We start from the raw sequence: 10,481 nt of genomic DNA on the forward strand, positions 1-10,481 counted from the left end.
TTATTGTTTGGAGCATTTCTCCAAGACAAAATGAAAGTGGCACATCCACTTCCATATGCAATGATTTGCCAATTCAACCTCTCCTTGGTCAACTGAAGGAAAATATCCTCTATGATTGAATAGCTGAATAACATGAAGTTGCTTCAAGATACTTTCAATCTCTTATAAATATCATGATCAATACAGGCATCTCACTTCTCCCTTAAAGTCTGTCCTCTAAGTGTGGCCTTAAAATCTGAAGACAGTGCATGTGTTTCTATTCAAAAAATTTTTACAGGTTTTACATCAGATTGTCTTATCCAAAGTAGTTTTCTTACATTTCTTATAAGGTAGATAAAGTTGGAAGAAGGGAAAATCACTGTGAAGACTTTGTGTACCCCAATAACTGCTTTTTTCTCCCTGTTGGGATGGTGGCTGATCATGCTTCTTGTCATCTTGTTCATCCTTAAAATCCTGTCCAACTTCCTGAGTCCATTTTCTACCATGACCGTACTACCACTCCCCTCCAATTTCCTATCCACCCAATATTCCTTTTCACCAATGTACATTTTTATTCACCCTTCTGACACTGGGTTTTTAAAGGAGAAAAAAACTATTTATTTCTTAACTCTGTACTCCAATTTAAAATCTCTTCACTCTTCTGGGGCGCCTGGGTGTCTCAGTCCGTTGAGCGTCCAACTTCGGCTCAGGTCATGATCTCGCAGTTCGCGAGTTCGAGCCCCACATCAGGTTCTGTGCTGACAGCTCAGAGCCTGGAGCCTGCTTTGGATTCTGTGTCTCCCTCTCTCTGCTCCTTCCCTGCTCATGCTCTGTCTCTCTCTGTCCCTCATAAATGAATAAATGTTAAAAAAAAAATTACAAAATCGCTTCGCTCTTCTTGTTCTCACCCACTCGCCACATCTCCAACTCACCTCTGACCTCCACACCTCCCCACTTATTTCATCACTGACTTGGCCTGAATCAGAGGAATGATTCATGGAATCATAAAATTCAGGGTGGAAGAGACCTTAAAGGTCAGCTAATTCAACCACCCAACTAAGTGGAAAAACCAGCTCTCATCTTCATTCTTTCTTCCCTAACTTTCCAAACTCAATTGCAAACAGAACAGTGCTTCTAGTTGTTACAGAACTTCCTGCTTTGTATATCTTTGTAATCAAGGTAAAATCCCTTCTCTCTGGGATTGGTTAGAAAGAGTCCTGTCAATAGTAGAAAATGGATTACAGATGAGGAAACCTGCAATCTTCTGAATATTGAGTTGGCCACTCTTTCAAAAAGTGTTCAAAGGTGAGCATATTTATTTCACTTACTCCATTTATCCCATGAGATAACTGAATAGTATTCCCAGGAGATACAAGTAGAGAATTCACCAAAAATATATATATAAATGGCCCATAAACGTATTAAAATATAATCAACCTAATTCATAGTAAGTAAATGTCAATTAAAATTATAATGCGATAATATTTCTCATCTATCATATGGAAAAAATATAAAACAGGCATTCTCATACACTGCTAGTGAGTATGTACAAAACCTTTATGGACAGGGATGTGTGATATCTAACAAATATACATATGTGTCTGCCTTTTGAACCAGCAATTCTACAGGTAGGAACCTTGAAAATATACCTCCAAAAATATATCTGTACAATATTATTTAGATTATTCATTGCTGTATTATTTATAATTTTTAAATACTGGAAGTAACCTGTATGCACATTTATAGGAAAGCAGTATAAACTCTGGTGCACCCACACAATGGAGTACTATGCAAGAATAAGATCTATGAACCAATTTGGAGTGCTCTCCAAGATGTATTGTTAAAGTAAATATATCTATATGTATATATAGTAAGTTATTTTTGTGTAAGAGAGAAATTTACAAAATATACATGTAGTACTCATTTGTGCATAAAGAAACACAAGCAGGATAAAATAGAAAACCAGTTAAGACCGCTGAAAAGAATAAAACAAATGTGGGAAATCATACCACTTTTTATATAATCCTGACCTGTAGCACCATGTGAATGCTTCATATACTCAAGAAATCAAGGATGAAGGGGAAAAAATTAATACGGAATATAAACGGAAACAAACAAATGAACCAAATTGGAGGCAGGAGGGAGATCAAACTCAAGTAACATTAAGTGGAATAGTTGGACTATATCTCTTCAAGCTAAAGTCAAAAAGCGTTAATGATTACTGTTCAATCAGAGGAGGTTTTTTCCTCAGACATAGAAATTAGCAATTCTGAAACAACTTTCTTTTTTTTTTAATGTTTATTTATTTATTTTGAGAGAGAGAGTCGGGGGGGGGGGGTGGCGGGCAAAGAGACAGGGAGAGAGAGAGAGAGAGAGAGAGAGAGAGAGAGAGAGAGAATCCCAAGCAGGCTCCATGCAGTGAACATGAAGCCCAACACGGGGCTCAAACCCATGAGCCATGAGATCATGACCTGAGCTGAAACCAAGAGTTGGATGCTTAACTGACTTAGCCACCCAGGCACCCTTGAAACTACTTTCTGTATATTCCAGAATTAAGCAAATGAGTAGATATACAATGTCAATGGGAGCCAGTTTTCTCACTGACAAAGAAGAATTACAAATATGGGTAGGAGAAAGGTCTGAATGATCCCTGTGGCTTTCCCAGCTCTGTTGGTTGACAAGGACTGGAAGCAATGATACCCATTTTCCACTAACAAGACGAAACCAGTTTGGGACAGGGAACATACAACTTGAGCCTAGAATAACTTTTTATGGCAGAAAACAAGAATGATGGGGATATATCAAAAGGACAAAGAAACCTTCTTGAAGGACTTCTCACTAATCAAATCTTGGAAATTTGGGCATCAAAATGATGATAAAAGTAACTTATAACCCATTGAATAAAATAAGAATCAAGAGTCCATATAGAAATACATACATACATATGAAGAGTAAACTCTTCTTTATTGTACAAAAGCAACTGGTAAATATAGAAGAAATGGTGAACATGAAAAGCCACTGTTTAGCAACTGTCATTGAAATAATTGTTTTAGGCAAGGGGCACCTGGGTGGCTCAGTTGGTTAAGCATCCGACTGACTCTTGGTTTCGGCTCAGGTCATGATCTCACAGTTTTTGAGTTTGAGCCCCACATCGGACTCTGTGCTGACAGTGTAGAGCCTTCTTGGGATCATCCCTCTCCCTCTCTCTCTCCTACCCTTCCCTGCTCTCTCTCTCTCTTTCAAAATAAATAAACTTTAAAAAAATTTTTAAAAGAAATAATTGCTTTAGGGAAGAATCATTAATGAATGGTAAACTAGTATGTACCAATTTGAAGAGTAACCAGGTATCTATATAGTCTCAAAGTTCCTTCTCCCATAAGATATGTATTAATTACATTGAAAGAAAATAGTAACTTTTTAGTGCAGAATGATGCACTGAGGACACAGCATCTCTCCTAAGAAATTCCTGCTGAAAATGTGTAATGTGAATGTAATCATGAGGAAGCATCAGACAAATTCAAATTGAGAAACATTCTATAATATAGCTGGCTACAAATATCAGTGTCACTTGGGGCACCTGGGTGACTCAGTCAGTTAAGCATCTGACTTTGATTCAGGTCATGATCTCACAATTCGTGAGCTCAAGCCCTGCATCAGACTCTGTACTGTCAGCTCAGAGCCTGAAGCCTGCTTCAGATTCTGTCTCTCCTTCCCTCTCTCCCCCAACCTCACTTGTGCTCTTTCTCAGTCTCTCAAAAATAATATATAAACGTTAAAAATTAAAAAAAAAAATATATATATATATATATATATATATATATATATATATATATCAGTGTCACAAAATATTAAGCAAGATTGACAAACTATTTCAGGCTAAAGGAGACTAAACAATGCAATGTGAGATCTGGCAGTGTTTTTTGTTGCTGTTGTGTTTGGTCGATTGGTTAGTTGATTGGTTGTTTGGTCGATTGGTTAGTTGATTGGTTGGTTGGTTGGTTGGTTGGTTGGTTTCTATAAAGAGAACTACTTGGATAATTTGAAAAATCTATCTGTATATTAAATAATAACTTGTATAAATGTGAGTTTCCAGATTTTTTATGATTATATTTGTTATGTAAAAGAATATCCTTGATTTTAGGGTGTACACTTGAAATATTTAGGGGTAAGAAGCTTCATATCTGCAGCTTTCAATTTTATCTTTTTGAGAATCTTTTAGGTGAAGAGTATCTTTTAAAATCTTCTTGCAACTTTTCTGTAAGTCTGAAAGTATGTTAAAATAAAAACATATAAGAAAAAAACTACTATCCTCATGTGGTTGATCTCCCTATTACTTATTTAGGCATTTATCATATGCTCTTTCCTCTACTTCATTTTGTTTTCCCCTCTATAGGATCTTCCGCCCACTCATCCTGGTGACAAAATTGAAAGTCTGGATGGAGTGGGCAGCCTTAGATTCTCCTAACTCTCAGATGTAAAAATCATACATATTCCCATTTTTGCTTAACATCTACCAAATCCATCCTTCACACACAGTGGTAGTTGTTATAAGTACATATGCTGGGGCGCCTGGGTGGCGCAGTCGGTTGGGCGTCCGACTTCAGCCAGGTCACGATCTCGCGGTCTGTGAGTTCGAGCCCCGCGTCAGGCTCTGGGCTGATGGCTCGGAGCCTGGAGCCTGTTTCCGATTCTGTGTCTCCTTCTCTCTCTGCCCCTCCCCCGTTCATGCTCTGTCTCTCTCTGTCCCAAAAATAAATAAAAAACGTTGAAAAAAAAATTAAAAAAAAAAAAAAAAAAGTACATATGCTGCTCTCATTATGTCATCTACCAGAGGTGGCTATAAGAATATGATGTGAGCCATTTGGACCAATTCCAATCCTCTTCTATAAATCTGTTCTAAAGCAAGAAGACTCAGACACCTATATAGTAGGTCCAAAGAAGACTAGGGGAGACTAAAATAGATACATTTGTATTTTTTTAAGTATCTATACACTTGAAGAAGAGTTTGTGTGTCTTAAGTTGTGCAAATGTGTGTGGCTCATTCATTCATTCCTTCATTCAGAAGGCCTTATGGAAAAGCTAGTACTTGCCAAGTTTTATGGTACATTGTATAGATTCTAAAGGAGCTATTTCTAAAGGAAATCTATTTCTATAGATTCTAAAGGAAACATTTCTCTCTCTCTCTCTCTCTATGAATAGTACTTTCAGGAAAGAACAATGTGACAAGTGCTGTAACTGAATTATACACTATGTATCATGGACACAAAGGACAGCACAACTAACCTCAAAATAGTTGATATTAAATCACAAAAACAAAAGTCAAAAAGCCATAAAAGACACCTGTGACATCTAACCGCCTTTGCCAGACCAACATCCTAAATCTTGTCTGTGGTATTCCTGACCAGTGAGTGCAAAAAGGGCCACAGTACCATCCCTATGCATTGGAACTGATGCAGTGGCAGGGGCATGGAAAAGGTGGGGCACTGGGACAGGGATAGAGTTGACCAAAGCATCAGATCCCCTAGCCTTCTGTCTCTACACATCCAGAGTGCCTCTACCTCATATCTTTAAAATATAGACTTGCCGAATAATATTTCACTTGATAAAAAAGATATTGGTGCTAAAAAAAATCCAACAGAACATGAATTTTAGCACACAATTTCTCATACTGATTGTGTGGATGAGTGTGTGTTTCCAACTGGAATGTAATACTCTCAATACCTGCCATCTAAGTACACAGAAAGATTGTTCAAAGAGGCTGTGCTAACAGTAGTTGGTTTAAAGGACACTTATTGCTGCAACATAAGAGTGAAAATCAGATACAACTTAAACATCCAGCGAATGGTTAGATAAATGTTACATGAGCCATATTATGAAAGGATTTTTTACTGAGGTAGATCTATATGTGCTCATATAGAAGTCTGTTCCAGATATATTGTCAAGTATACATATAATTTTATTACCATTGCAATGCTAACAAAGTATGAATCTCGATTTACAAACTTAGGCAAGAAATGTAACTTTAAAAGTTTATAGTGTAGAGGGAGAGAGAGAGAGCACAAGCAGGGAAGGGGCAGAGAGAAAGGGAGACAGAATCTGTAGCAGGCTCCAGGCTCTGAGCCATCAGTGCAGAGCCTCACATGGGGCTCAAACTCACCAACCACAAGATCATGACCTGAGCCGAAGTCGGATGCTTAACCAACTGAGCCACCCAAGCACCCCAAGAAATGTAATTCTTAAAAAAATAATGAACTTATTTTCTGTTTTAACCTTACTTTTATGTAGTAATAGAAAATTAATTTCTGATACTGCATTTGAGTTCCAGGAAGGCTTATTTGGGCCAAGCTGTGAGTGAAAAGACATCTCATCACTGGATTTGCCCTCTGTCAGTACTTGGGATGCTAGGATCCACTCTTACCCTGTCTGGCCACCCATCTTAGGATCATGCCAATCATTTCTGTGTCTTCCCCTTCCCAAGTCTGGCTCTCCCAGCTACTTCCATACCCTTCCCAAGAGTCATTCCATTCATGCTAGGCTGTAGGAAATTCTGAGAGACTGTGTAAAGTCCAGTGGGTCCTCCAGCACTGCTTGTATGTGTGTGTTGGAGATTATCTAAAGCCACAGGGAAATGGTGGAAAATTCACCGTTACCTTTGCCAGAAAGAGTGATTTATGCCTTTGTTCTTTCCCTAAGCTCCCAATGTGGCTTCATACTATATCTTGCATGGGCTTTCATTGCTGAATCTTTGCTAAACTCCTTAGGCTTAACTTATTGCCCTCAAAAATATTGGGCAGTTACACTGCCTGTCTGCCTCCTCATTACTATAGTAATCGCTTATGTACTCTTATTTGGAATAAACATGATGAGTATCTCTCCACACTCAACTCCATTCCTACAATCACAGGTAACTATGCTGAAAATCAATAGCAAAAGAAATACTAAGAGACCATCCCCACATCAAGAGACATTCCTATTAGGGAAGTAAACCAAATGTTCTTCCTTGCAGCCAAAGAACTTTACACCAAAATCTGAATTGTACATACACCAACACCAAGCATTTATTAAAATTTTTTGGTATAATACTTTGGGCCATAATTATTTTGACTATCTGCTTATGATCACCTGATACTGAAATGTAAAAAAATGTAAGATGAACTTCTCTTAGATTAAGTTCCATTAATATTATAAGTGTTCTCTAATATTAGTTATTAATGGACAGAATAAATAAAATATTGCATTACCATTAAAAAAATCCAAGGGCTCTAGACACCCCACTGACATCTCTTTTGCTCCTGGGGCCTGGCCACCATCCCTGCCTGAGAGTGTACTTAGAAAGCAGGAACAACCCCTATACCTGCATAAGCATGCTTATGTCCTGTCTCTTCACTGCCAAGTTCACCTGAGCTGGAGAGGCAGGACAGATGACCTTCTTTCTCAGGAACCCACAAGGAAGGCTGTCTCATACAGTTATGTAGTTTGAACACTGGACAAAGATGCTTGGGTGTGAATAGGGCTGAAATCTAGAAAGACAAAACCCTTGGCATGGGGCCAAGGCTGTTGGAAGAAGGAGGGGCTCTTGTCTTTTACAAAGGTGTTGTCAGCTGTCTAAGCCACTGCCCCTAGGAAGGATCTGCTCAACAAGGCACCTTATTGTAATTCATTCACCAAAATGTGGCCTTTTTCTAATTTTTCAGAGAGAAGCAGCATAAGTTGCCAGAGGTCCTTTCTTCCTCTCTGAATCTCTCTCTTCTCCCAAGAATTGAAATTCTTTTATCTAGTCTTGGAAGCCTTAAGGCTTCTTCCGATTTATCATATATTTTTCCAAATCTCTTTTTATTCCCTGTGTCTTTCTATTCCCTTAAGGACTAGAAACTAAAAAATTAGAGACTCAAAAGTTGTTGACTTCCTTTTTTAATGTATTTTGTTGGGTCATCTTTTCCCTGAGGTGTCAAACACAGAATGCGTGCCAGCTGACAGAATGGGTGAAAGGCCAGGACCACCAGGAAATAAAGTGGAAAGAAAACCCCTCAGTTAATATTTCAAAATGCCATCTGCCATTGTGTGTGCATAGACTAATTGTGGAAGGCTACACACAGGTCTAAATTGTTAGCAGTAATTCCTCTTGGAAGTGAAATTTGGAGATGAGACTTGTATTTTTCACTGTATACATGTCTGCATTGGAAGTGTTTTTTATGGTAGCTTATGTGACTTTTGCATTTTGAAAGATAAGCTTTTTTAAAACTGGAGGAAAAGTGCTTCTGTGTACTTTTAGTGATGGTGTTCAGAATGACAATTTGTTCTTGCTTCTCGTGAGTGTTTTGCAGTACATCTACCTCCCTATGTCAGAGCTAAAATATTTTTAAGTTCTTGCATGCTGGTTATAATTCTCACATTATTTCAAGTTGCAGAAATGGCAATAGTAACTGACAGAAATAATATGGACTGAAATGTACAAAATTTGCATCATTTAATATAATTTACTTCCCAGGTAGAACCACAAAGAGTCCCACACTGGACTGCTGATTTCTCCTTTCCTTTTGCAGATGAGGAAGGGCCAATACTTAACAGATAACAAGAGTAAGTCCCAAAGGATGGCCCAAAGGAATAGAGCTGAGAGAGCTGGAACCAAACAAAGCTCCAGTTCTCTGGACTCCAGTCCAGTGTTACTTCTATTATAGAACATGTTTTCTCAGTTTGCACTACTTGTCTCCTTCCGTGAAATATAGAGAATGGTGGGGAAAGGTGGATTCACATGAATGAGGTTTAAGCTTCAAGTGCCTGCTTTGCATGGGCCCTTTCTAAGGTCCTACGAGGGCCGCAGCATTGAGTTCACACAGGCACGTGGTTTTTGTAAAATGTGAAAAGTAATTTTTTTTTAACAGCAATTGGTTAAGGCCCCTGTCTCTTTCCTCTCCAGGCTCCCTTCATACGAGGTGGCACTGGGAGCCTTGTAGCTTTTGAGGATATGAGTTAAGGAGTAGTTGATTAAGTTGGGGATACATACAACTTCAGCATATTGTCACTTACATGGTTCACAGCTACTTCCATGAAAGCTTTTGCCAGCTGTCCCAATGTGGGGATAGATTCTATGAATACCCTCACTGCCCACTGTGTCAACTCTCCTGGTCTTCTGACACAAAGGTACAGGGCCAGAGGCTGATTCTTACATAGCTTGGCTCTGAAAGTAGGTGTGGTAGAGGTTGAAGTTATGGAGCCAGAAGCTAATCTGTAGAAAATTCTTCCAACATCAAGAACATAAAATTTTAACAGAGGGTTTGGTTCCCATCAAGATCTAATCAAAACAGATGCCTTCTCCTCTCAGGACTATATTTGAGAATGCGCTATATATACAATTATAAAAGTTCCATATTTTTCATAGTTTATGGTAGCTGTGTGAAACAAAATATTTCAGAATTTCTAGGTTTGAAGGGAAGAAAGCTGTAACTATACTTAAAATAGAGCAGGTCTGTAACAGTTCAACAGCATGACAAGAGGTATTCACAATTGACAACAGATGACAGCAGTTTACATGTCATTACTAATAATGATGGTGCTAACATTTTGTAAACAATAAATATTTTTTTTAAATATTCAGCCAACACTAGAACAAATTATCTTTCTGTTCTCCCTACAGAACATAAAATTGGTATTTAGTAAGAAAGCATCCAGAAAATTGCTCTTTCTATGGGGTGCCTGAGTGGCTCAGTGGGTTAAGCATCTGACTACAGCTCGGGTCGTGATCTCACAGCTTGTCAGTTCAAGCCCTGTGTCTGCTCTGAGCCAGGAGCCTGCTTCTGATCCTGTCTCTTTCTCTTTCTGCCCCTCCCTGACTCGTGCTCTGTCTCTCTCTTTCTCTCTCTCTCAAAAATAAATAAACATTAAAAAAAATAAAATCGTTCTTCCTGGACTTTTTTTTTAGTTTTATTTATTTAAGTAATCTCTACACCCAGTGTGAGGCTCAAATTCACTTTGATCAAGAGTCAGATGCTCTTCTGACCGAGGCAGCCAGGTGCCCCAATTCTTTCTGGACATTTTGTTTGGTATTTGTAACTCTGTGAGGTTCTATAAATGTATAATTTGTGTGATCTTTTCGTACCTAATTTCATATTCTTTTTTTGGAAGAGAGCCCCTCAAATTATGTATGCTTCAGGAAGCCCTGAAACTCAGATGCACCACTAATGGTGAGCGTAGTTTTAGATTTTCTTCTGATGCTTGCCTCTAGCAGCTTCATTAATCCCTGCGTTTTGCTGACTTCCCATCACACTTCTACTTCTTCTCTCCCTCATCTCTGAAGGTAACATAAGCCTTTCCAAGAATGAATTGCTCTTTGTTTCAATTTCCATAGCAGTCGGTATTTAATCTCTGTCATCATACATATCAGAATCTGCTCTGGATTAATTTATTCATGAAATATAATTTGAGGACCAATTATATGCTGTGTTCTGTGCTGGGTCTCATTACCTCCCTTAGACCAGGCCTTGCCTAAGCCCCTGTATTTTAGA

At 38.5% G+C, this 10,481-nt stretch overlaps 1 pseudogene; it reads left to right on the top strand.

Moving 5' to 3' along the window:
• Positions 1 to 3,097: 3,097 nt before the first annotated feature.
• LOC122220754 lies at positions 3,098 to 7,011 on the top strand (annotated as a pseudogene).
• The last annotated feature ends 3,470 nt before the right edge of the window (positions 7,012 to 10,481 follow it).

Source organism: Panthera leo, chromosome B2 (assembly GCF_018350215.1).
Source record: "Panthera leo isolate Ple1 chromosome B2, P.leo_Ple1_pat1.1, whole genome shotgun sequence".
NCBI lineage: Eukaryota > Metazoa > Chordata > Mammalia > Carnivora > Felidae > Panthera > Panthera leo.